The sequence below is a fragment of the Cryptomeria japonica genome, chromosome 1 (assembly GCF_030272615.1).
Source record: "Cryptomeria japonica chromosome 1, Sugi_1.0, whole genome shotgun sequence".
Lineage (NCBI taxonomy): Eukaryota > Viridiplantae > Streptophyta > Pinopsida > Cupressales > Cupressaceae > Cryptomeria > Cryptomeria japonica.
In genome coordinates this window covers 255,178,723-255,206,359 of record NC_081405.1, presented here as the reverse complement: position 1 = coordinate 255,206,359, position 27,637 = coordinate 255,178,723, and positions in this window count along the sequence as shown.

The window sequence follows — 27,637 nt, the reverse complement described above, 5'->3', positions numbered from 1 at the left end:
ATGGGTTGAAGAAGTTTGAATAAAATCCTAGAGGGACATCTTGGCAGGAGTAGCTTTAAGTTGTTCAATTAAGTCATAATCCTTACCAAGAGTTTGTGAAATATGAGGCACTTGAGGAAGAATAGGTTGAGAATCAGGAAGAGAAGTTGGAATAACTAGAGGAGGATGCAGTTTCTCTATAGGGTTTTTCCTTAGTCAAACCCCTATGTTGGTGATTTCCACCTCCACAAATAGCTAATAATGTACTGAAAATGTGTGTGCAAGATCCTAAAATGAAAGCAAACAATCTAGAGCAACCCTAAAGAGTAAACCCTAATTGCTTACAATTGAAAAAGTAAATGCTCTAAATCCATGATGCAAAGTGATCTAAAGCATGAATATGAATCAAAATGAAGCTTACGCAAAGACATGAAAACAACATGAAACCATACCCAACCCCAAGGGAGAGGTACAAGACAATCTTCAATCAGTGATCTCCTATTATTCTCCTATATCTTCAAAAGCCCCCAATTGATGAAATGATGATTGATGAATGCTTGATGGATGAATGTTGAATTTTGTTGAAGACTCCAAAGATCTACTCTTTCACTGCAAAGAAGGCTCTTTATGCTCCTAAAACCTTCTCTTAGATTCTTAGAAGAAGACCCCTTCAAATGAAGAAAGAGAGCTCTTAAGTACGAAACCCTAGATCTTAATTTCATGTTTAGGCTGACCTAGGATTTTAATTTCCCGCCAAAATTTTGGATTTAAGCATTATTATATCATAGGATTATGCTCCCAAAATTTTAGGGAAAAAGCCAAGGACCATGTGCATTCCTGCCACAATCTGACCAAATTTTCACCAAATTTTTGGGGTCATTAAATATGATGATATTAGAGTGCATCCTGAAGTTACAGCTGATTTTGAGATGTTTTGATATGCGAAATTGGTCCTAAACGGTCAAAATAAGACATAATTAGGATTTATGATTAAATGATTTATTGAAGGAATAAGATGAAAAGGGCACGCTTAGGGTGAAGGGCCCAACTTTATAACATGTAAAGTGATGAAACATGACTTTAGATTTAATTAAATTATTTAATTAAATTCTTAAAGGGGAATTAGAAATGTAAGATGAAAGACACACTAAGGTGGGTGCTATCCTAAGTGTGAAATTGTACCACCCTAGTAAGGGTGTACAATTTATGACACTACAGATAAAAATACATGTTCGAAACTTCAACACTTGAATCATCACCAATCTCCATAAGCAATCAAAACATTTCCACATTTATCAGTTAAGGTCCTAATTCCCAGTTCGCTATCTTCATTAATGGTAAGGCATTTCCAATAGATCAAAAAGACTTAGATGATAAAATAAACATGAAAAACATAGTTGCCACATAGTTTGCCATCAAGGACAACACAAATAACCGATCAAAGTCATTAAGACAATAATCTCAATCTCTTCATCACTATATCATTACCAACAATCCTTTATCGGTTCATCAACATTCTCCATCAACATCAGTTATGCCAATCATGCCAACAATCTCCCCCTTTGGTATTGATGGAAACACCAACATATTCAACTGTCAACTATGAACTTCTCTGTTACCTTCACTCACTCTTGTTCTGTTGTACTTCATCTTTCGGTCACACTTCTTCACCTCCTCTAATTCTTCTCCTCTTAATCATATTACTTCTTTGAATTTCTATTACAATTCTTCTCCTTTCTCTTAGAGTTCTTCTCCCCCTTCGACAACAATGCGAAAGGTGCAAATGCATCTCTTGTTATTGCTATCTCCAACATCTCTTCAAATATCATCTAAGTTTCTCCCCCTATGGAGTAGCCAATATTTCATGAATCCATAGTGAAAAATATTCATTAACTCCACTGGATTGATGCATCTCTTGCATCTTAGTTGATCTTATGTAGGGGTCTGACCACTAATTTACCTCTGAGGTACATCATAGAGGATCTGGTTAATATTGAGAGGGGGGGTGAATCAGTATTAACAACAATTTCAAACTTAACTTAAACTGATAAAACTTCACCAAATGAATCACAAACCAGTAATAAACTATTTACCATTACTGGTAATCATTGATAGCCAACTGTTAAGCTAATTTATCAGAACTTCTCATTAAGTTTTCATCAACATGCAAAAACTGAAAGTGAATCAAATCAACACATAAAAAACATTCACCACATGAACACTAGAATTTTCACGTGGAAACCCAAATAGGGAAAAACTACAGTGGGAATTGGTACTGACAAAAAATGTGCACTCTTTCGGAATGCACCTTGTAAGGAGTTGCCCAGTTAAGGGATTGCTATGATGAGCCCTATTAGGAGCTTTGCTCGATTACAAGAAACCTTGCAAGAGGATTTGAGACTCAGATGCTGAGCTACCCAGTTAACGGATTTACAATTTAAGGCTTGTTAGAACCTACCTGGTTAAGGGATTCTGATTGTTGTAACTGTTAGGGAACAACAAATGAATGATTTGGAAATAGCACTAACTGCTTGCTTGTTTAGATCCAATTTAGCTCCACTCTGCTATACTCTTGCAAATACACCACATTGGTTAGGCTCCACACTCTTTACTCAATTACACCGATACAACAAACATCAACTCTACCGACCTAAATAACTTTTACAGCTTAGTTGGTTACAAAAACCTAAGACTTACAACATAGATCATCATAGATCTTTACATCTCATTACAGATTATCATATGGATCATTACAATCAATTAGAAATTAATTACAGTCGTTGAATGATCACTGCACCTCAATCTGATACACTTTCAAACCCTTAGGTCATTCCGCTAAGTACTTCGCACATTCCCAAGAAATTCACTCTTTGATTGCACCAAAAAATCATTCAAACACTTCACATGGTTTTAACCATGTCATCACCAACTTACAAACATAATGTAATGCACCGCCGAACTCAAATACTGGTTCTAAGAATTGAATACCGATTCTTAAACCCTTCTTAAACCCTACAGAAAATACAATAGAAATCATAAACATGATTTCTCGTAATCAAAGCATGAGGCAGTTTCGATCAAAGATACATTACAATGATACAAATACATTTTCCACACCTTAACACTTGACTCATCACCAATCTCTAGAACCAATCAAAACATTTCCACGTTTATCGGTTAAGGTCCTAATTCCTAGTTCACTATCTTCATTACTGGTAAGGCATTTTCGGTAGACCAAAAAGACTTAGATGACGAAACAAACATGAAAAAAATAGTTTCCACAAAAAGTTTCCATCAATGACAACACAAATAACTGATCAAAGTCATTAAGCCAATAATCTCAATCTCTTCATCACTATATCATTACCAACAGCCATTTATCGGTTCATCAACATTCTCCATTAGCATCAGTTATGCCAATCATGCCAACAATGCCATTGATATTTCTGGCCCAGTCTGCATCAATATAAGCTTTGAGGGTAAAATATGAGTTACTGGGATACCACAATCCAAATTCTTTTGTACCTTTAAGATATCTAAAAATCCCTTTTACTACCACAACATGTGATTCTTTGGGTTCTTTTTGAAACCTTGCTACCAAACATACTGCATACATGATATTCGATCTGGTAGTAGTAAGATATAATAGTCCTCAAATCATTGACCTGTACTAACTTGCATCTACCTTAGGTGATTTATCATCCTTAGTTAACTTTCATCTAGTAGTCATAGGTGTACATATTGGTTGGGAATTCTCTAGCCCAAACTTCTTCAATAGTTCTTTGACATACTTAGACCGTGAAATTAAAATTCCTTTATCATTCTAATTAACTTGCAATCCAAGAAAGAAATTTAACTCACCAATCATGGACATTTCAAATTATTTTTGCATTTCAACTACAAATATTCTGCACGTCTTCACTTCCTATAAATATTATATCAATATCATATACTCCCATAATTAGAATTTTACCTAAATCTGTCTTGAAGTACAAGTTCTTGTCTGTTGAACCCTTTTGAAATCCTTGATGAATTATATACTTGTCTAATCCCCCATACCAAGCTCTAGGAGATTGTTTCAGTCCATACAAATCCTTTTTCAATCTACAAACAATGTTTGGATCATCCTTCAACTTGAAACGTTCTGGTTGTTCAATGTAAACTTCTTCTTTGAATTCTCCATTCATAAATGCTAATTTTATATCCATCTGATAAAATTTGAAATCCTTGAATGTTACAAATGCTAGGAACATTTGAATTACTTCCATTCTTGCAACCAGGGCATAAGTCTCATCAAAGTCAATTCCTTCAATCTAAGTGTATCATTTGCAAACCAACCTTGCCTTATTACTTACAACCTTTCCATATTCATCCAGCTTGTTCCAAAATACCCATTTAGTTCAAATTATATTCTTATCTTCCAATCTTCTAACCAATTCTTATGTTTGGTTTTTCTCAATCTAATCTAGTTCTGCTTTTATCACTTTCATGCAATTCTAATCATTACAAGTTTCTTCTACTATCTTTGGCTCAATTTTAGATAACAAACATAGAAAGCCCCATTCTTGTGATAACTCCTTTTCTCTTATCTCTAATGATCTATTCTTTTGAATGATTCTTTCTGACATACCTTAGAGTCTTGGATGGAGATGCTGGAGTATATTGTTCATTCTTTTCTTCACTCTTGTTTTCTTCTTTCTTTTTCTTTTCTCTAGACTCTTCTGATTCATATCTTGTTGCTATCTCTGAATCCTTTGAAGTTTTCTCATCAACTTTTACACTTGGACTTTCAACAATCTTATTAAGTCTTTTGTTGTTACAACAATATGCTTTGATCTTGGCTGAGTAACCAGAGAATATGCTTTCATCTGCTCTGTTGTCAAACTTTCCAAGATTGTCCTCATCTCTCTGAATATGGCACTTTCTTCTAAAAAAATTGAAATATTTCACCGTCAGAGTTCTGCCATACCATAGTTCACAAGATGTCTTACCATACTTTCTCAAAATCAACCTCTTCTTAGTAAGAACCACATATAGGCCCTTCCCCTACAAAGAAGGTAACAAAAATAGAAAAGGGGATGGTAGTTTTATCTGATTTTATTGAAATTGTTGATGATGACGAGGATGATGCAAGAGTTCCTCCACCTTTCCCTCCCTGAGATGTATTTAAGGATTTTGATTTTGCAGAGGAATCCATTGATGGTGATAAGGCAATTGTCCCAAGAATAATTTCTAAAGTGGATGTAAATGATGAGAGATTTTTTGTTGTTGCTCAATTTTTGTCTGATGATGAATTCATCAGAACCTTTGAGTTCAAAGGGTTTTGGCTGCAAAATAAATTGAAAAATATGGTAGAGGAAGAAATGGCCATTTTTACAAGGATAATATAGATTGTACTCTTGAGGAGGCCAGGCAAATGATTAAATCAAGTAGCATGATGTTGATTCTGGGGTGGGATATGTAGAATGTTTTTTTACTTGACCAAGTTATGAGGCAAGAGGATCTCATCTATGCCCAAGAGTTTGACACACATGGAACAAGATTCAACCCAAGCATAAAGGTATTTGCAAATGGGTGAAGGCCCCCAATATAGAGAATCCCATGGTATTATATGGGGTGGAAGAAAGAGTGGGTGATGCCATTGTAAGAATGCTAAAGGACACATTATCATTGGAGGTTTCCACTATTACATTGCATGTCTCACTTTTTGTCAAGGATGTTGCTAAAGAAGAGGAGAGGAGGCATGAGATACTCAAAAAGCAGCATCTAGTCCTTGTTTGCCACATACGGGTAAACGATTAAATGCAGAAAGTAAATGCACAGAACATAATGGAAATATATTAAATAACCGGTCTCTGTATTAATTCAACAGTCCATGTACATCAAGTGCTTATAACATTAAACCTAGATACGACTATCATGATGATACTAAGAAGGAACGGTATGCAATATATAATACCCGAAGGGGTGCGACCAACCGTCGCATCCAACTGCCCTTCAGGACAACTAACTAACTGACTACTATAACTCATTATTACCGACGACAACATAAACATAATATGACAACATAACATAATGATTATTCCTGGCAACATCAGCCCCCCCAAGAAAAGAAGTCATCTCTGGATGACTTAATACAAAATAGAGATGACATTAAACAAAACCAAGGTAGAGAACTGTAGGAACTGCGAATGCTAGTTGAGCGTGGAACTCATACACTTGCTGCGTCCTTGCCTGAAAACCCTTTTCTGCTACCATCTGATGCTCAAGTGCGGATTTCACCATTAGTGCTTCCTTTGACATCATAGTCCTCTTGTGCCTAAACCAAACTTTTATGCAAAACACGCTTTTCAGTCTCAGCCTCCACCAACTGCTACTCAAATGATACTATCTCCCTAGCCAATTTGTCCTTGATAGCCACCCGTGCTGCCCTCTCGGCATCCAACTCCTGGGTATGCTGAGCTAAGTCTCACACTACTCCTACCTCCAACCTGGTGGTCAGCTCCTCCCGAGCCCTCTGTGCATCCACCAAGGCAACCTCTCGTCTAGCTGAGACATACTCTGAGTTCCTCAAAGCATACCATTTATGCTAGGAAGTGGCCACAACCCTCTAGCACAAAGGCTAGGAGATGCCTCAAATCCTCCATCACACTCCCCAAAGGTTGATAATTGAACTGAATAACTCCCTGGTACCATATGACTTCGCGTGCCTACAATGCCTTCCTTCAGACTCTATTTGTTTGCAACCTCCAAATCCATCTCCCTCTACGGCTTATGGCTTCCCGCCAATGCTGAGCTTTAGGCTTCTTTCTCACAGTACGAGACAACCCAACACTTACCGTGACTTCTCTGATGCCTTCGCCCAACTCAAAAGTGTATTGTAGCTCAAAAATAAATTGGGGGTCTAGGGCCAATACCCCCAGCTAGGTCTAGTGCAGTGCCCCTCACAGGGTCCTGGGGCAGTGTCCCAAGTGTGCTCCCTATCGTAGTATAGGGTGGGGTTGAGGGGCAGCGCCCCCATCGCCAACACCATTTTACAACCTTTAGAACCACATGGAAGTCCATGGCGCACATCATTTTTGTGATATTTTAAGATACCAAAAACCTTCTTCTCCACTCTAATTTTCTAGTGTCCTGGCTCCAGACGCCATCGAATGAGTTTTCAATCTGATCAGCATTTTTTTTTGTTTTTTTTTTCACGTGCCATCACCACCTTTATCCCTGTCGTGCCGTGGTATTTTTCCTTTCACCCTCTTTTAAACCACCGCCGCCGTGCTCTTTCAGGCCTATAGACTGTAATGTCTTGAGCACGTACAAAGGTTATCTGTCGGGAGATGGAGTGAACCTGTACGGTGACTAGGGTCACCTGAAGCTTGGTGTCGTACGGTGATTGGTCTCCCGTATGGTGGCTGAAAAATTCGTATGGTGGATGAACCCGGGAGTTCCACCCTTAGGGGTCGGTGTCCCCCGTCGACGACGATGCACTGTATGGTGTCCCACCACACAGTGGTGCACCATACAGGGCCTCACCGCACGGTGTCCCACCGCATAGGGCCTCACCACATGGTGGTGCACCGTACAGTGTCCCACTGCATGGGACCTCACCGCACGGTGGTGCACCGTATGGTGTCCCACCACACCGTGGTCGACCGTGGTGGTTCCACCGCACGATGGACTCCCATGGTGGTTCCACCATACGGTGGCCCCCCAATGGTGGTTTCGCCATGGCCACCAATTTTTTTCTTCTTTTTTTTCTTTTTTTTCTTTTTTTTAATTGTCTAGATAGTCTTTGGCTCAGGTCCCGTATCTTTGGGATCGCCCTTCATCCTTCTCGGTTTGTCTCACCCAAGAGTCTCCCACTTTGGTCCCATGCCTCTTGAGTCGCCTGCCCAGCCTCTCGAGTCCCCTTCCATCCTCTTAGGTCCCCCTTCGGACTCTCGGGTGACCTTCCGGCCTCTTGGGTCCCCTGCACATTTCTCGTGGTAGGGTTTTAATTTGGACCCATTGATGGCAAGTCTATTTTCAATGGCCATCCAAAGACCTGGAACCATAAATTCTACAAGAACCACGGTCTCCTTCCCGTACATAAGAAGAAGAATAATAAAGATTTTGAAGGCTATGGCCTTCCACATAGGGTTCCAATTGTTGCCAACATGAATGATCTTGGGATTATCTATGTCACCAAGGTTTGGGGTGTCTCCCTTCCAATATTCTCTGTATTTCGACAGATACACCTCCTCTATTGCTTGCATTGGTTCCTCTACTTCGAGCCTGTAGCTCTAGAACATTTCGTAATCCTCCATTTGCTAGTGGAAGAGCCCGTTCAATGACCTTGTCTCATCCTCGGAGCACTCTCCTAGTTTGAGAATCCCTTCATCGTTGGGCTCCTTGCAGCCCCATCCTTCGTCCCTCAGGTCGCCTTCTCCTTCACCCTCTGATTCTGAAGATGATGTCAGTTCCTCACTAACCAACTACGGCCCAAGGTCTATGATAAACTTCCTTCCTCCATTCTTTGTAGACGGAGTGTTCTTCTTCCAGTTGTGGGTGGCCTTGGCTGCCACCAGCCACCCTCTCCCTAAGATCGCATCATACCCTTTTTTCTTTAGTGGGATTACCATGAAGTCCAGTATGAAGGGTTGCACTCTGATGGGTTTGATTCCATGTTGATTTGCTCCCAACAAATCAAATGTAGCTGGCCACAGCGTCAACTTCCCCATCTTCCACCAGGTTTCTTCTAGAAGAACATTCACTCTTGATCCACCATCGACGATGGTATCGGCTAGAATGGTGCCAAGGATACCCATCTCCACAATGGCCGGGTTCCTTCCAGTGTTAACTGCCAGTAGCATGAGGTCTATTATAGACCCCCCAGGAACATCTGTGCAGTGGTTGGTATTGGTGTGTGGTTGGGAGAGATTATTTAGCAATGTCATTCATAATTAAGGCATCATTTGGAGGAGGTCGTGTACCTTCATAGGTACCTCCAATTTTAAAATTTGATTTAGTATAGCCTCCTCCACCTCCGGTTGGCTGGAGGTACCCACCGTACCCTTCGCCTTCACCCTTTCTTGTATCTCTTTCTCAATTTCTTCACGTTCTTCCCGTACCCTTCACTTCTCCATCTCCAGGTCTGGGCACATTGCGTGTCTAGCTTGGGCACGGGTTACGACCAACACTTCCTCTTCTTTGGTTTCCTCGATATTGAGCAAGTTGACGCTGGACTTTGGGAAGGTGGCATCTTCATGGTCTCCCGGTCCGCACCATTTGCACAAATATTGTGTGGCCTCTCCCTTCGGGCAGTCTCGAGCGAAGTGCCCCCACTGGTTGTACGCTTTGCATTGTACCATCGGTTGGCCTTTGGAGTTGTACTGGATCTGGCTCCTTGTATTGTTATTGTTGTTTCATCCTCCCCACCAGTTATCTTGGTAGCCTCCTGATGTTGCATTGTTGTTCACTTGGGAGCTGTCGGTACCACCCAATGTAGTTGGTTGTTCCTGCGTAAGCAATACTTGTTGGTTTTGTGTTTTCATGTTGTAGGAGCATTCCTTGGTGGGATGCCCCATCAACTGGCATATATCACAGTAGGCCTTCTTTTGGTAGGAGCCTTTCATGTGGCCATCCATCTTACATTCTGTGCACCAAAGCTCCCCTTCATCGGTCTTGCTCAAACCTCCCTTCATAACCTTCAACTCTTTCATCATCCTCAACATGTCCTTTTGCAAGGCTTGCACCTTTTTGTCAGACTCACCATCACTGTTGCTTCCCTCAGAAGAGTCATCATCCTCGGATGAGCTATCCTTCTTCTTTTTCTTCTTAGATGTCTTGGTCTTACTCTCGAGATCCATCGCTCTATTATATGCATCTTCATATGAGGTTGGTGGAATAATTTTCATCTTCTTCTAGATGGAGTGTTTCAGTCCCTCCATGAACCATCTCTTTTCCAACCCATCTGCTGGTTGACTCTCCATTTTGCCCAACAGTTCCTTGAGACGCTGACTATAGGCTCAGACAGACTCGTTCTTTTTCTGCTTTGTGCCATAGATTTCAGCTACTATTTCATTATCGTCTCTAAGGAGGTGAAACTCTATCTCGAACTCCTTCTTTAGGTTGGGCCATGTGCTGACTTTGGTCTTATCCATATCGGAGTACCAGTCGATGACCACTCCCCTTAAGGTTGTTGGAAATCGTGTTACCCATTCATCCTGGTCGGTAACACTGTTCGCTGACCATATGGTTTCGCAAGTGCATCGACAAGTTCTTTAGTAGGTCTCTAGTAGCATCGATCAGGTGTAGACTTCGTCTTGTTTGTTCCACCAACTCTTCGCGACTTCTTACCCTATGATGGTATTCTGGTGAACTGTAGAGTTCTCCTTTGGCACCTTTCATGACTCCTAGGTTCCCTTTAGGCAACCCTACGATAGTGTAGAGAGTGTAGTTCTCTTTGTCTATCTCTGCCTCCACAACCTCCGTGACACCTCCTGGGTTCCCTTCGAGCAACCCCTCAGCCGGTTGTCCTTCGGCAAGCTGCCTTAGCCTACGCCTTCATTCTATTTGTTGTCTAAGATTCAACGCTCTTTGTGCCACTTCCCATTCGTCACTTTGTATCTTTTTTTTGTTGTTCTTATTTAGTATATTTGGCATAAATCACTTCCATACATAGCAAGCACACACCATGTACACAAAAAAAAGACTTTTTTATTATTTTCCCTTTCAGCCACAATTTATATCAACATTGTGTTGGGATTATTACAGGGTTCAATTTCCCCTTTGCCTCTTGCCATCACGCTCTACATCCCAATGATGATTGTTCTATTTGTGCGTCCTCAGCCTCTGGGTTAATCTCACTGATGGGTAGGCTCATCGCGTCCATATGTCATCTGCTCCTTCCTTTCCGGAGTATGTCTAGGCAATGACGCCAAATGTTTGCCACATGTGGGTAAATGATTAAATGCAAAAAGTAAATGCACAGAACATAATGGAAATATATTATATAACTAGTCTCTGTATTAATTCAACAGTCCATGTATATCAAGTGCTTATAACAATAAACCTAGATATGACTATCATGATGATACTAAGAAGGAACGGTATGCAATATATAATACCCGAAGGGGTGCGACCAGCCGTCGCATCCAACTGCCCTTCAGGATGACTAACTAACTGACTGTCGTAACTCATTATTGTCGATGACAACATAAAGATAATATGACAACATAACATAATGATTATTCCCGGGAACAATCCTTTTCTCAACTTTTAATTAGGTATATATTAAAAATTCTAAATTGAAAAAGGAGATAGCAAAAAGGGATGTAGCCTTAGTAGTAATAAAAGAGCAACAACCACAGAGGCAACACGCATAGGTTGGGATAGGTGGGTTTGAAAGGGTTCCCTCCTCTTTGATCCATGATTTTAAAATGCTAACATTAAAAAACAAAGCGTTGGCCACCATTATCAGGAATAGGGACAAAAGGCTAGTCCAAATAAGAGAGGAAGGAGAGGACAAGTGCTTACTAGTCAGAAAGATTACATTTTCACAAATAACCAATAAGATTGTAAATCAATTAGATGAGGTTAATGCCTCATATTCTCATTTTTCTTAGGTTCTCAAGAAATTACAAGACCTAATTGCATTCTTTCATTCATTAAAGGCCACAAGGCACCCTAGGGCCACCACTTTGAAAGAAATATTTTTGGCAATGAAAAACATGCCCTTTGCTCCCTAGGTTATTGGAGCAACTTGGAAAAATTATAATGTGACAATTAAAGAGATTCCCTATGTTGAGAACTAGGAATCAACATTAAAGGAGTGAATGGCTTCTTTCAAGGGCCTACAAAAGTGGGATATTCCCAAAATTTTGAAAGATGACAATGAGATTAAGAGTCTAGAAGAATGGAAAAATGATTTTAGAGAAGCCATATCATTAGTACTACACCAGATGGTGTGGGGGGGCACTACCTAAACAAATATATATTATTTGATTATTGATACAATTTTGGAGATTGATTCTTTCTAATAAAAAATTTGTGGCAGAGATGACAGGTATGTTGGAAAATGAGACTATGGAAGTTGCAAATAAATTGCAAGAGCTAAGATCTTTCAGCTGGCCCACCACTGAACATATAGATAACTATGTTAGAATCAAGGATCACTAAGGGGGGGGGGGTGAATCAGTGATCTACCGGAAATCAAATTTACAAACTTATTCTTTATCCACTGGTTAGCAATGCATAACAGTAAAGAACATAAACAAGCAATAAATAAACCACAAATTCACAACACCAAAATTTTTAGGTGGAAACCCAGAAAGGGAAAAACCACAGTGGGGCTGGAACTCACAATATTCATATACTATGGCCAGGAGTACATAAATATTACATAGATGGGGAATGAACTTGCATTCAGGCTCACCGTTTGGAGCTCACTACTCAATTACAATTCCCAGAATACTACAAGCTTTAGGGAAGTCTCACTGATTTATAGTTTGATTACAATAATAAAATACAGTGTAATAAACTCTAAAATAGCATCTAACAATGCATGAATGAGTTACGATTAAGCACTAGATCTTTGACTGTACTCGCTCTGCAAATACTCTGTTTTTGTCTTAGTCAGCTACCAGATCACCTATGAACCAAATGTGCATGTGAAACTATGTTCAATTGCACTAAAACACATTATCACACCTATATCACATTGAAAACCAATTGACAATTCAATCTTATATATCTGGTCTTATAAAAAATGATCTCCTCCAAATCGGCTTCAAGAAGTGTAACATGTAGCTTCAAGTCGGCTTCAATCTCTTAACAAAACATAGCACTAGGCCAAAAGAGTTTAATCACACACTTCCTAAGGATTTTCCCATTCACCGAGATCACAAAATCAATCACCAAAATTACCGCAATCACCAGAAATCTTTTCCGACCAAAACATCATTGAGATAGCCCTAATTTACTGGTTGACTGGCTACTGGTTAACTCCTTCTTTTGGATAAGAGGAATCACAACCACCAGATCAAATCTCCAAGAAGATTTTCCATCAATGACAACCCTAAACCATGAATCAAGCATTGAAAATCACCTGATGAGTGTCAATTGCTAGTAATATCCCCCTTTGGCATTGATGGAAACACCTGTGAAAAATGGATAAGTGTTGAAAGCTATGAAACCTATACACCAAATCAAGAATGAAATAATTATAAGGCTCCCACTTAGATCAACAATTCAAAAATATGCATCACCTAACTATACACTCCATATATAATCAACCTGTACATTTTTCACGTTATCTCTCCCCCTTTGACAACAATGCCAAAGATGGGGTGTGAAGCAAAATATTTTGTACATATATACACAAACCGAATTATTAGATCTATACATAAATATAGCTGCATATTCAACTTTAAGCAACCCAAAATAGGTGTTCCACCCTACCCACAATTTCTCCAAAATTGAAACAAAACCGTTCAAAACATAAGGATGGAATTCTATTCCTGCCAACTTAGTTGGTGTCTCTTGAGTCATATTTTGAATACAGTCCATCTTATGGAACACCAAGGTGTCTAACTGAGGACCAATTAGGTTTTGGAGTTCACCTACCTGCCTTACCTTTTTCTCCTTCTCCTTCTCAAAATTCGCAATTTGTTCCATAATTGTCAAAATTTGACATTCAATACTACTAGTTAAGGTAGCCATAGGGTTATAAGCTTGGGAAATTTGAGCTAATTGACCTCTGTAATTATCTATCTGCTTATCTATTTCAGTAGAAAAATTTGTCAAAACTAGACAAGACTTATAAATCTTACCGCCTTCCATTAAGGCCTCACCAATTGGTTTCAGTTCTTTGTCAAGTTGGTCCTTATCATTTCCAATCATTTGTAAAAATGTTTATATTTTGGCATCTTTTAATTTCTCCATTGCCTATCGGGTTGATGCCTTGGTCAAAGAATCAAACTAAGTGGATATGTGATCTGCCAAGTGCTGAAGCTTACCAGATGAACTGGCATTAGCATCATGTTGTAGTTTTGGTACCACCTATTCTAAAACATTAACTATTTTATCAATAAGCTTCTTCTCTTCTGATTCAAATTGTGCTAACTCCTTACTAGCTTGAGCTTGAAGAGCAGCAGCAACAATCATTCTTTCTACTAGAGACATTTGATTGAAAGGCTTGTCAAAACTGATATTAAACTAAGGAAAACTCCCTTGGCTCTATATTTTTGAAGTTTCAATTGTCATTAGGATTGGATTTTCTACTACTTTAGCTTTCCCTTTGATCCATTCCTCTTGTTTTTCTTCTTCTTTTTTCTTTGCCTCTTGCCCTGCATTATTTTTATCCTTTATGGGTCCCTCCTATGCACCAATGTCACCACTTGGTGCACCAACCTCTGCCTCAACTGATTTGACTTGTGCCTTATCTACCTTTACCTCTATTGAATTCAAAATTTGTTGCCCTACAACATCTTGAGTGTCTTCCACCTTATCTTCTCCTATCATCGAAGGGATCTCAGACTGAGTGGCTTGTGAATCTGCTCTTGGAGGGGAAGTCGTTTATAGTCGGTTCTCAGTGAGAAATTTATTCCATATCTCAATAGTCTCTTTCCTGACCTCCTCCACTCTTCCAACCATCAGACTGTTTACTCAATGTTTTCTTCTAAATTCCTTTTTATTTTCTAGCAAAATCAATCTATCAATTTCTTCAATAGTAATACTGGTGTACTGATTGTCCAGTTCACTTTCCTTTATTTCCTTATGCATCTGACTTGCAGATTTTCTTCTAGCATCGATTAAACTGTACAGATCTTTCAAAAGATATCTTTCTAATTCAATTAAAGTTTTACTAAATACATCCATATTTAATACTACAGCTTCCTCAATCTGCCTTTTATCATTATCATCTAAATTTTCATAATATATAGAGATATTTTTCAAACTTCCATCTTTAATGATTTCATCTAGTAACTCTTGAATAGATAAGGGAGGAATAATATGATACTTGGTTTTAGTGGACTCCATCTTATTGGATTCAATCACCTCATCCAAGTTAGATTTGGTTTTCCTTCCTTTCTTAGGTCTATTGGCTGGAACAGGATCATATTTTTCTTTCTTCTCCTTCTGCCTTTTCTTCTCTTCACCGGATTGAGGCCTTCCAGATCACCCTTGCAAACTCTCCTTTCTTAGGGGCCTTTTGAATCTCCTCATCTGAATTAGTTTTAGACGCTTTTGGAGAGATTTCCACATACTCCCTTTAAGGTTTCTTCTTCTTCCTCAAAACACCCTTGCCCTTAGCAAATGAACTAGAGGGTTCTGACTGAGACAAAGGTGTCTTCACTAGAGCGGGAGAAGACCCTGTCACCTTAGGTTTGGCTGGAGTTGGTGCAGTCTTTTGTTTCTTTAGATTTTCTATTGCATCTATCACAACTCTTGTAGCTCTGACCCTCTCTCTTGGGCGACGTTCCTCCATGAGGATTTCCTCCACCATCCTGGAAACTTTCCTTTTCCTTGCCGATTTAGTAAACTTGGTGTGAATTTCCATGGATTTTGCTTTGGAAGTTCCAAACCTTTCTTCTTTTGAGTCTACCGGATCATTCAATAGGTGTTGTGCATAAGCATCTAGAGTTCTTGCATCAAACTCATAGCCCATCGGCAAAATCCATAACATCCCAAGTTCAATTGCCTCCATGAGACATTCATCCTTACTCACCATGAAATAGATTGTCCCTTCATATTTGCTGATAATCTCCTTAGGGATTCTGACCCTCTACTTCATCTTATCCTGAAAATTCTTGAAGAATGCCTACAAAGAAGAATCTAGGTTCTTCTTCAAAGTATAGATCTCATTTGTAGCTGCATCAAGATCCTCGAGTGCCACTTCGAGTTGTCTCTAAAATCAGAATCCATTGAATCAATCTCTCAGATCTTCCTCAAGTGGTTAATCTTCCTCGGAGGAACTAGGCTCTGATACCAATTGTTAGAATTAGTGATTTGTGGGAAATCAAATTCACAAGCTTATTCTTTATCCACCACTTAGCAATGCATAACAATAAAGAACATAAACAAGCAATAAATAAATCACAAATCCACAACATGGGAATTTTTACGTGGAAAACTGGAAAGGAAAAAACCATGGCTGGGCTAGAACCCACAATATTCATATACTATGGCCAGGAGTACATAAACATTACATAGATGGGGAATGCACTTGCATTCAGGCTCACCACTTAGAGCTCGCTACTCAATTACAATGACCCGAAAGGCTACAACCTTCAGGGAAGTCTCACTAACTTACAGTTTGATTACAATAATGAAATATAGTGAAATGAACTCTGAAATAGCATTTGACAATGCATGAATGAGTTCTAGTTAAGCACTATATCTCTGACTGTACTCGCTTTGCAAATAATTTGTTTCTGTCTCATTCAGCTACCGGATCACCTATGAAACAAATGCACATGTCAAACTATGCTCAATCATACTAAAACTGATTACCACACCTATATCATACCGAAAACCAATTGGCAATTCAATCTTATATATCTGGGCTTATCAAAAATGATCTCCTCCAAGTCGGCTTCAATAAGTGTAATGTGTAGCTTCAAGTTGGCTTCAATCTCTTAACAAAACATAACACCAGGCCAAAAGAGTATAATCACACACTTCCTAAGGATCTTCCCATTCACCGAGATCACAAAATCTATCACGAAAAATCACTGCAATCACCAAAATTCTTTCCAGACCAAAACATCACTGAGATAGCCCTGATTTACCGATTGACTGGCTACCGGTTAACTCCTTCTTCCAGATATGAGGAATCATGACCACCGGATGGAATCTCCAATAAGAGTTTCCATCAACGACAACCCTAAACCACGAATCAAGCATCGGAAATCACCGGATGAGTGTTAATTGTCAACAAACTAGCACAAACAATATTACACACTTTAGGAAGAGCATCCAAGAGATGAGTTAGCCCTCATTGTCAAATTTTTGTTGGTGCACACATATTTGCTTCCCATGCAATGCATACCAGTCAAGGATTGCACAACCTTCAGTACTAGATTTTAAATTTTGGACATGGATATAAGATGTAAAGTGAAAGCACGTTAGCCCCACTCCTTTCAGGCTTGCAACATCAATCCTAAAAGGTTGTTATCTCATCTACCTTCTCTCCCTCTCTCTTTTAAAATTGATTATATCTTGTACTTGAAAAAAGATTACTTTAAACATGTACTATTGCAAGCAATCATTTTTTGACATGTGTCCCATCGGCAAGAAGCTTGTTTTTCTCCCTTGTGCCATAAAAGGGAAATCAAAGTCGATAGGAAAGGATCCTGAAAATTTTGAGAACTAGTTTGTATTAGGTATTTGTTTGAAAGATAATAGAAAGGTTTTTATTTACAGATATGTTATGAAATGATATCATAGTGTATTTAATCCCTTTTGAAAATTAATGAAATAAATTAGTTTCATGTTTTCTTCCATCTTATGTGTATGTGTTGTATAACTCTCTATGTTAAAAACACATCGATTTGTCTTCTCTAATGGAGAATGTGTATGCGTGATAATAGGTCTCTTTTAATAAAATAGTTAAATTCTATTTAAAGATTACTGCAACATGTATGTATTTGAATGAAATATAACTTGTATTAATTTGAACTTACATTACATACAAGGTATGAGATGTTTAGTGAAGAGTTGTTATTTAGTGATACATTGTGGTTTTTATGATTTGTCCTCAGTTAGACTTTGTTCCCGATAGGATTAGCATTGATCGCTTTTCTCATTTGCTTCAAGGTCATTCAAAATCAAATATAATCTCCTTTATGTTTGTAGGAGTAGGTGTAGACTTAGAATTGTTCTCAGTAGCTTGTAGGGTAAGTAGAATTATGCAATAATTAAGTCAAATATAAAGAACCCATCGTTATATACCTAAGAAGTATCCACTTTAAATAAGTCTATTGTTTAGTTTGTCAAGATTTTACCATTTTTAGACCTGCAATAGGATTACCCTCTTGAGTTTTGTGGAGCTCAAAGTGCAGAAGGCTTGTATATCCTTTCTCGTTACGTTTTCTTGTCTTCAGTCTATTAATAGTGTTGATTACATGTTCTAGGTTACCAATCCCATAGTCTTTTATATTGTATCTCCTTAGGACTAAAGGTAGTAAGAAAAAATGCTAACATGACTAACCAAAATGAGGTATATATGTTTAGTGATAAATATTATGTTGATTTGAGTCCAATATTTTGGAGGTATATGTGTTCAGTGACTAATATTATGTTGATTGGAGTCCATTATAACATTCCAATATTTTTTCCAATGAAAGGAGAAATAATAATCCTCAAATATTTGAAAGGGGAAGAAACAAAAGGAAAATAAATAATATTAGTAATGCCTTCCTAAAGATGGGGCTTTTAATGGGATAATAAAATCTAATACTTTTATTCATTTAAGAGAAGTTTGGAAACATTGATATAAATGCAAGTAACATTTCCCGTCAAACCATCCACAAAGTGATCATGGAAAATTAGATCTATACCTTGTACAACATGAATAATATATATACAACCAAGACACTAGAGGTTCTCTAAAAACCTACTAAATCACTCTCGAAAAATGATATGGAGATGAGGATAGTGATGATCTCATTAATAAAAGACATTTTTAGAATGAAAAATAGTAGAAGAAGTACTATTTATAATTATGAAGAAAGGATGAGTACAAAAGTCCATGGCCCATTGAATATTAAAAAAAATAAAAAATAAAGACACATAAGACATCATGCAAAAATTAGATCTTACCATAAACATTATAAAACTATAGCTTCATGAGAATAAAAAATTCTTTTAAAAAAACATAGAGTGAATAGATTGTTAGAAAATAAAATTACTATTAAGGATTTGGCATCCTTGAATAAACACGCATGTTGTATAGTAATGATATAAGGAACACAAAAAAACTTTTAGTTAGTAAACAAAATTTATTGAAATAGTACCATAAATATTGTTCTACAGAGCTTTTGGTTAAACTCCAAAGACTTTAAACGTGATATTTCCTAAGCATTAGAACAAAAAAAGAAAAAATGTTAAAATATTTGAACATTTATTTTGAGATTATTAGTTCCTTGACAACCTCCAAACTGTTATATTTGACATATAATAGAAATTTTAAAAGGACTAAATGGGAAATCTAAATAAATTTGGGGGTTTGTTAATTTTTATCATTATTGCAACATGATTTTCTTTGCAGTCATGCCCCTCTTTGCCACTTGGTAAAGTAGAGACCCCTCTTAGTTGATTTAGTACCCTTAGAGTATTTCTTTCATTTTACTTATTGCTTTCATGTTTTTGGTTTTATTGAAGCTCAAGCCTCGAGCCTTCATTGATATTTTTATCTCTAGGAATAGTGGACCCTCGAACCCTAATATTTATTGTGTTCCCTTTGACTTTTTCTTGTTTGTGAACATCACATGTCAAGCTTTAAATTTTCACTTGTTGCAGAGTGAACTAAGAAGGTCAAATCCTCAACCCAAAACTTAGTCTTCTTTTTGGGATCGGGCATTGGGTCTCAAGTGTTTTCTTGACAACAAGCATACAGCAAAGGCTCGATCCTTGACCTTGTTATTATCCTTTATTAGCCTTAGTTCTGATCTCTAACCATGACTTCTCGAACATTAAATGTGGTGGGTGGCTTGTTGATGTAGGCAACTTGCCTATATATAAGGGAGTGTTACCTAATTCATTTTCACTCTTATGCATTTGAAATTTATGTATATTGATACCTAAAGAACTTTATGGTCATAAAAAATTGGCCCTACCACTCCCAATACTAGAATCTTGTGATCTAACACATATACTCTCTATTATTAATGAAGGTTGCTTGTCTAATTTTCGTAGGTAAGTGCTATTTCCTTGCTCTCTATATTTTCCTTCATTTTTTGGCTTTTTTATAATTTCTAGGGTGTCCATTAAGGGTGTTTACCTCACCCATTGGTTTTTCCTTTTCTTTCCTTCTTCATTGAGTCATTTAAGGGTTCCACAATTGCCATCCTTTAGGATTGAAGGATTTTTGTTTGGGATTCCTTTGTTTATCCCTAACTATCACCTAGTCACATGCATGTGGTAGAGTTCCCATTGTGGGACAAACTTAGGCTTGGTTGAGAAAAGCCTTTCAAAATCAAAAGTGAATCTTTCCTATGTGTATTTAGGGTTGAAAAATTGAAATTGAAACCAAAACATAGAACTTGAAACATAAAGATTGTATTGACAAAAAACCCTAATGGCCAGATAAATAAATAAAAATAAGTGCTTTGTAGATTGAACCTTGAGGTTCACCTATGTGAAAAGGCAACAAAAAGTACAAAGTCATCAGGGATCCCTGATGATCTAAACCATAGACCATGACCCTTAAGTTTAGACTTTGAAGTTAAACATGTGTTTAAAACAATAAGTCAAACTTGAAAAATTAGAGCCACAACATCCAATCTCTAGAAAGGTATAAAACCTAAGTATTGTGCACATCAAGGATTAGGGGTAATATTTCTACATTTACCAAATTTTGGGAAATCTAATGCCTTAATCCTCACCCTCAACCACACCTTAACTCTCTTCACTATTTATCAAACAATGGTGATCGGGGGTGTTGTGTCCAATGTTTCAAGATATAATAAAAATGATATGATGAAGTTTGTTTTGTGATCTCAATAAAGACTTGATAAACAATTCTTCCAAACATCAAGTATTAGGGCTTAATTGTTCACAATCACATACTCTTGCAATGGGTACTAGAGGCTCGATCCCCAATCTGAATGAAACTATTTAGTGCATTTCCTCAACATAGGAATTTACTCCTTAATAAGTATCAAGCATGTTTATAATGAAACTAATGAATTATGTTGATGATATTAATGAGCTTTGGTTGAGATTTATTTGTCTCATAGAAGAGATTATATGAGAAGAGAAGATAGCCAAAGAGACACCAACAAACACTAATTCAAAGGTTTTTTCACACCCTCCTAAAGTATATCTACTAATAGGAAATCACTAACACAAACCTAGGTGACATTAACCTAGATGATTTTCTCAAGAGAATGGGGGACAAGAACAATATGACTCCAATGGCAACATAAGTGGTCAAATCAAGATTGATACTTGTAGTTGCTTTCCTAGTAGCTCTTTAGTATGGAGACCTAGTGATGCAATGAGCAAAGAACTACAATGTTCATGGAAGGAATTTCTATGGGCCTATGGCGAAATTTGTATTGAATATCGCCCTAGATTTAGTTGAGACAGTGTTTGGGATTCCTATGCACGATGGGTACATTGCCATGAATGTGTCCATTAGGTAGGAAAACTATGGTAAATTTGAAGAACCACTTAAATATATCAACAATAACATATTGGGTAAGACATTGAAGGTGTTGGCCAAATTAGCAAAAGTAACTCAGAGAGGCATGCACCATGAGGATGCTAGAGATTAGGTTATTATACTGAGTAGAGTGGTACAACCATTAGATACCAATGACTTTCAACAATAGATTCTATTATTCATGAAGACCATTATAACATGACAAAAAAACACATAGACTGAGTGACTATTATAAGTAACTGGCTACATGAATAGCTAGTGAGGGTTCAAACTAACCCAAAGTTCTTCTTTCTGCATAGGCCACCTTCCTAGGTTTCTTCAAGAAAGATTCATTGAAAGATCCAAAAATAGAGTCTGTAGCTATTATCCCCAATTATCATCCCCAATAGACACTTGAAAGGAGCTTGAAAGACTACATGGCACTCTTTTACCTTTGCTATAATTAGAGCATTGGAAAATGGTTTTGTTAAAAGATTTCCAATAGAAGCAACATAAAAAATCCAAAGGTTTGGTAACTATTTCATCCTAAACTGTTTAGTGTATTTCTTCAGCATAGGTTTGGTAAAAAATCGCAACGACGTCTGTAATGGGAAAACCATGGAAGCCAAAATCACATTATCAGGAAATCTGTTCCCCGTGACTTCCACTCCCATACTTTGTAGAGCCAACGTAGCCGTGGTTTTCTTTAACCTAGTTCACTCTCTGTGCAAGTATGAACAACGTCTAAGGACAAGCCCCGTGATCGAATCTCACGACCGATCCACTTCTTTCCGGTTGAATGGGATTTCACAACAGGTGAATGCAAACGCCGATGGACATGCAAGGTCATTGAGCCCTGGTGAGTCCCCTGAGATGGAGGTATCGACTTGTCAACGGTACTGCCGTCGCGGGTCAGGTTGTTTGGAGGTGAGTCTCCGGACCATAATAGCAACAATGGGTCCACTTCGCACGAAGTGGTCATAGATCTGGGTGAACCTTCACATAGATAAAGATATTATTTACAGGTGATTTCATAGGACTGTGTTCTCTTTAGTAATGGCGATTATTTGGATTTTCGTTTAGTTTTTCTTGAATCATTGTTTGTTCGCATATTCATGTTGTGAAACAACGAAAAGCAATAGAATGCAATGAAGGATCATTTTAGAAAAGAATTACATGTTGAAGATCTTGAAATGTTAATGGAGTGGGGATCTTGGATTGCGAAGCTATCAGCCTCTATTCATGTATAATACGTATGTCGGGCTGGATATTGTTTTGGGTATTTGTGTTTCAACAAGATCGTTGAAGAACAAATTGCTTCCGGGTCAGCTGCTCCACCTCAGTGGTTGCGGATTCAATGGTTGGGTGTTTCAGAGAGTTTTGTTTCTGCCATTTTTTTTAAGTTGGCTGGATTTGTATTTGGTCTTTCATTTTAAAAAACAATTAAGTTAATTTCAATAAATAATAATATTTTTTGAATGAATTTCTTTATATCTTTATTTTTTAGGTCTTTTAATATTATAATTGTTTGTAACATCTATTTTCTATTTTAGTTGACTTCATCTTTATCTTAGTTGTTATCTATTTCTAGTTTTAGCATTATGTTTGATTAATTTTCAATAATAGTATTGTTGCTACCTTTTGATTTAAATCCTTATTTCAGAGGGTGATGTTATATCATTTATATGAAATTTTATTTTATATATATATATATATATATATATAATGTTAATTAATTTAGATTAAATTATTAGTTAATGTGAGTGGATGACTCAAAATCAAATATTAAATTAAAAAGGTAAATGAGAAGGCTTAAGGCTATTTAATATGAAATTTGGACAAAGTATATAATCTTTTGATTCATCTAAATCATCTTGATATGAAAAAATAAATAACCTTCAAATGCTTATTGTTTAGAATTCTATGCTCAGGTGGTGTTGTCTTTGACTTGAATTCACTCCACAAGTGAGGATTTGAGGCATAGATCCAACCCATATCTACCTCTTGTTTTCTTTTTAAGAACTACTATATCTCAAAATACCTTAAGGAGAATGTCAAATTATTAGGGACAAATTCTCCTTGGTTAGCACCTTTTGTAGATATCATATAAAAACATTATCGGTTCTTGTTTCATTGCCTATATTTTTTAAGACCCATTGGTGGAAAGATAGTGAAGGACAATATTATGAATAAATAAATATTTAAAAAATTTATTTTGATTATAAAAATATGGTTCCTAGTGTGATGTGATAAGATATTTTTCAAAGAATCTTGTGTTATGATTAATTGAAACATGGGATAGGCCCATAGCATTACAAAGTTTTACATAACCACATAAAAAGCATCACCCAGGGTGCATGAGAGAGGCACACCTAGTCAAAAAATAGACCCAGTAAACAAAAACAAACAAAAAACCACTAACTAATCAAACCAAAGACAATTTAAACAACAAGGTGGAAGAAGCATGAGCAGTGTTGGTTAACAGATTTGTCCTTCTTAAATACATTTCAAAAATGACTCCCAAATGCCCAAATTGAAAGACAAAAAATAATCAACAGTTGAGTCACTTGCAATGGTGAGTGCAAGTGCTCTTTGAATTTTGATATGAATGTATACCTCCCTTCGTTAGATAAAAATGTATATTTTCTGAATATGCTTTTAACCAAAAAGCAATAAAGGCAACTAACATCTTCTCATAGTCATGACACAAATGCGAATAATAGATTTATAAATAGAGGAAAAAAGAAAATGACATAAAGTTCATTCCTTGAATACTTAGAATAGATTATTTAAGTAGAAGATTTAAAATTTTAAATAATTTAAAGCTCACAGTCTCTGTAATAATTGCATGTATAATCAAAGATAATAGGAGCAAACATTAGAAAATAACTACAACAACTCACAGACAATTCTACAATCAAGGGATACATATATAAACACAAATTTAAAATGCATTCCCTCTTTATTTCTAATGTAAAAGAAATGGTGCACAAACCATTATTCCCCTGTACAATGATCAAACAATCCAAATATATTCTTCCCTTTACAATGATAAAATCAAAAAAATTTCCCTTTGTTGCCCTTGTTTTTTTTACATTAGGAAAAAAAAAATCCCAACTCTTCTTTTTTATTACATATATATAGCCTTCCTTTTTGTAGAGACTTTCAGTTATCAATAACCGATTCTTGACAAAGGGAATAAAATTCACATTCCCGTGAAATTGCTGCTCTCAAACATATTTTAAAACACCTTAAAATGTTCTAAAATATTATACATAAATAAGTAGAAAGTTTAATTTTTCTTGCAGCCTTTTTTACTAAATTCACCCTGGATTAAGTAGACATCCTAGAGCCATGAAAATTTGTGAGTAGTTATTATATTTAAAATTACAAATGAATTTTTAACCATTTTTGAACAGCTCGCTAAATCAGGGTACTTCCTTTGGAAACTGACATTGCCAACCATATTGTTGCATTGAGAAAATATCAAAATAATACATCATATGAGTTTGTATGGTCATAAAATTAAATTTGGGAGCACGTAAGACAAAAATATTAGGTGGGTTGCCTTTAGATTTTGAAAATTTGTAACATTGTTTTAGCTGTATTTTTTGGTTAGCAAATATATGTACAGAATTGGACAATCAAACTGAACCATCGAACCTTGAACCATGTGGTTCAATCAGAAGGTTTATAACTACAGACTTCGGCCAGAATATGCTTCATTAATCACTTGTATTTACATTCTATTGTGCTTTGAACCTTTGAACCTTGAACCTTGAATCGCGGGGTTCAATGAAAAGGTTCAAAATTACTGATTTTTTTTAACAACAAAGCTATGACTTGGGGAAGTGAATTTTTTTAAAAATTTCCACGTTCAAAAACCAGGGTAAAAAGAAGGAAGGAGGGAGCTAGGGTTTTTGGAGAAGGGGAAGTTTTAGGGGAGGAAGAGGATGGGGATGGAGATGGGAAACATTTGGGTGTTGGACAAGGTGGCCATTTTCACCTAGTTGGTGCTTTGCCCTTTTTATGGGAAGCCATGGTCTTGGGGCTTTTGGTTCTATCTCCTCCTTCAGGGTGCCCTGCTTTGGGTTTGTGAGAGATTGTTTTCGTTTCCCCAAGTGTGTGGTTGAGGGAGCTTGGCCTTTAGATCCGTCATCATGTTCACCTAGACCAAGTTTTGGGTATCGTTTTTTGCTCATGTGATGGTTGTCATGGATTGGGGCCATCTTCTTTGTCCCTTTTTGTGCATGGGATTTTTCCTTTGTCTTTCTTGTGTGGGATGGCGTGGCTTCCTTGGCCATGTGGATAGAGTTATTGGGGTTTGTTATTGTGTTTTCTGCTCCTCATCTTTGTTGCTTCTGTTTATGTAATGGTTTGTGTGGGCCCTCTTTCTTCTTCGAGTGGTGGTGGGCTATCTTAGGTTGTGACTCTAGATTTCTTTTTTAGTGGTTTGTTGCCTATGTTTGGCGACTCCCAACTTTTTTCTCACCTATTAGGGCTTGGGGACTACCTGTACACAAGATTCCTCCTATTTTGTACAACCTTTGTGTTGTGCTCCTCCACCCTATTGTTTTCCATTATGTTGACTTCTCATGATGCTACTATTGTTGTGGGGCTCCTTGTTGGTCTATCTGACATTTTTTGATCTTGTGGGTTCTTCTCAGTGGCTAAGTTTTTTGTTTTTAGTTCATGTTCTTTGGCTTTTGTGAAGGGTTGTGTGCACATAGTTCCTATGGAGGTGGTTATTGTGTTCCTGGTTGCTCTAGTGGACTATCAAACTCACGATAATCCTATTGAGGTAGATTATTTAGGGGTTGCCAGGATTTCGGCCTCTAGGCTTTTTTAGAGGTGGTGGGTGTTTGGGGTGTGTTGCATTTGTGTCTTCTTCGTCTGATGATGGCTTTTTCTCTAGTGTTTGGGGTCTTCTATCCTTTGTGGGTAGGTGTTGGTGGCACAATGTGGGTTGCTTACCCTACAGTCGCTTAACCAGCATGCGCTCTTATTTCATTGTACTCACTTTGGTGGTGATTGTTTACTTCCTCGATTGGTGTCTTTCATATTTTATTTTGACACACACCTCCTTTGCCCCTCGTTCTCTTGATTCTATGAATTGTGGATCTATTATGGTGATCTGGTGTGGATCTATTGTGGTGGTCCATGTTATGTTGTTTGTAGTGGTTTTTGTTTGGATGGAGTTGTGCTTGTTGTTGCTTTCCCTTTCTATGAACAGTTTTGTTCATAAGGGACCTATTGGTAAAAGGTTTTGGGAAGCCTCTCAAAAATTGATGTATGTTCTTTTCTACCTTGACCACTTTGTCTTAGTGCAAGGGGTTATCATTGGAAGTTGGTTCAAGGTTATCCTAAAACCCTTTGTAATGCTTACGTGATTTTTCTTGTTTGGGAACTCTTTCCCACTAGTTGATGCTCTAGTCAAAAGAATCATTTTCAAAAAGGGTCCCCTCTTTTTGGTTTTTGTGTTTGGGGTGACCTCACTACTTGTGAGGTCCCCCTTGTGCACCTATTTGGTGGTTATGTATCAATAACGGGCCTATCCCATCTTTTTCTAACCAAAACTAAACCAGAGATAGAGCCAGCAACACAGACCACTAAAAAACAAAAACAAAAAACAGCCAACCACCAATTCCACAAAGAGATGGCCAAATGAGTAGAGGCATTGCCTTCCTGCCAATCCTTACAAAAACTAAGGACTTTGTTAGAGAATAAAATTTTCTTGTTTGAATCTTTAATAGAGTTGGGGATACTAGAATCTAGGGTGTCCTTGATCATGGAAGTAGGGGGCTCCATAAACGTAGAAGGAGACAACATATGCCACTTGCATTTGGCTCTCCTTTGATCAACCTCATCCTATATGTCATTGAGGGAGGCATATTTTTGCACCATCATTTCCTAACTTCATTTTTCCATTTGATTGAACATGCCCAAAAGAAGCTCCCATTTCTCTTTCAGTTGTTGAACAATCTTGTTCTCTTTTTCCTATGTCACCTTCTTAAATAGTTCATTCAATCTCCCCTCTATTTTATCCCAATTCTTGATCTTCCATTACCTACTTGTTCACCCTTGCCCCCACCTCAGCTAAAGTTTCCAGTCTGTTTATTTTGCTAATTGCCACATAAAAATGGGAGAGGAGCCATTTAATAATCATTTCCTATCTCTCCACATTCTCCTCCAATTTAATAATTGTAGCCTTAGCCTAAATTGGGAGTTTTAGAGGTCCCTTGATTCTTAGGAATTGGGGAAACTTTCTCAGAGGTAGTGGGAGTCCATTCCAAAATAAAACAAAATAGGAAT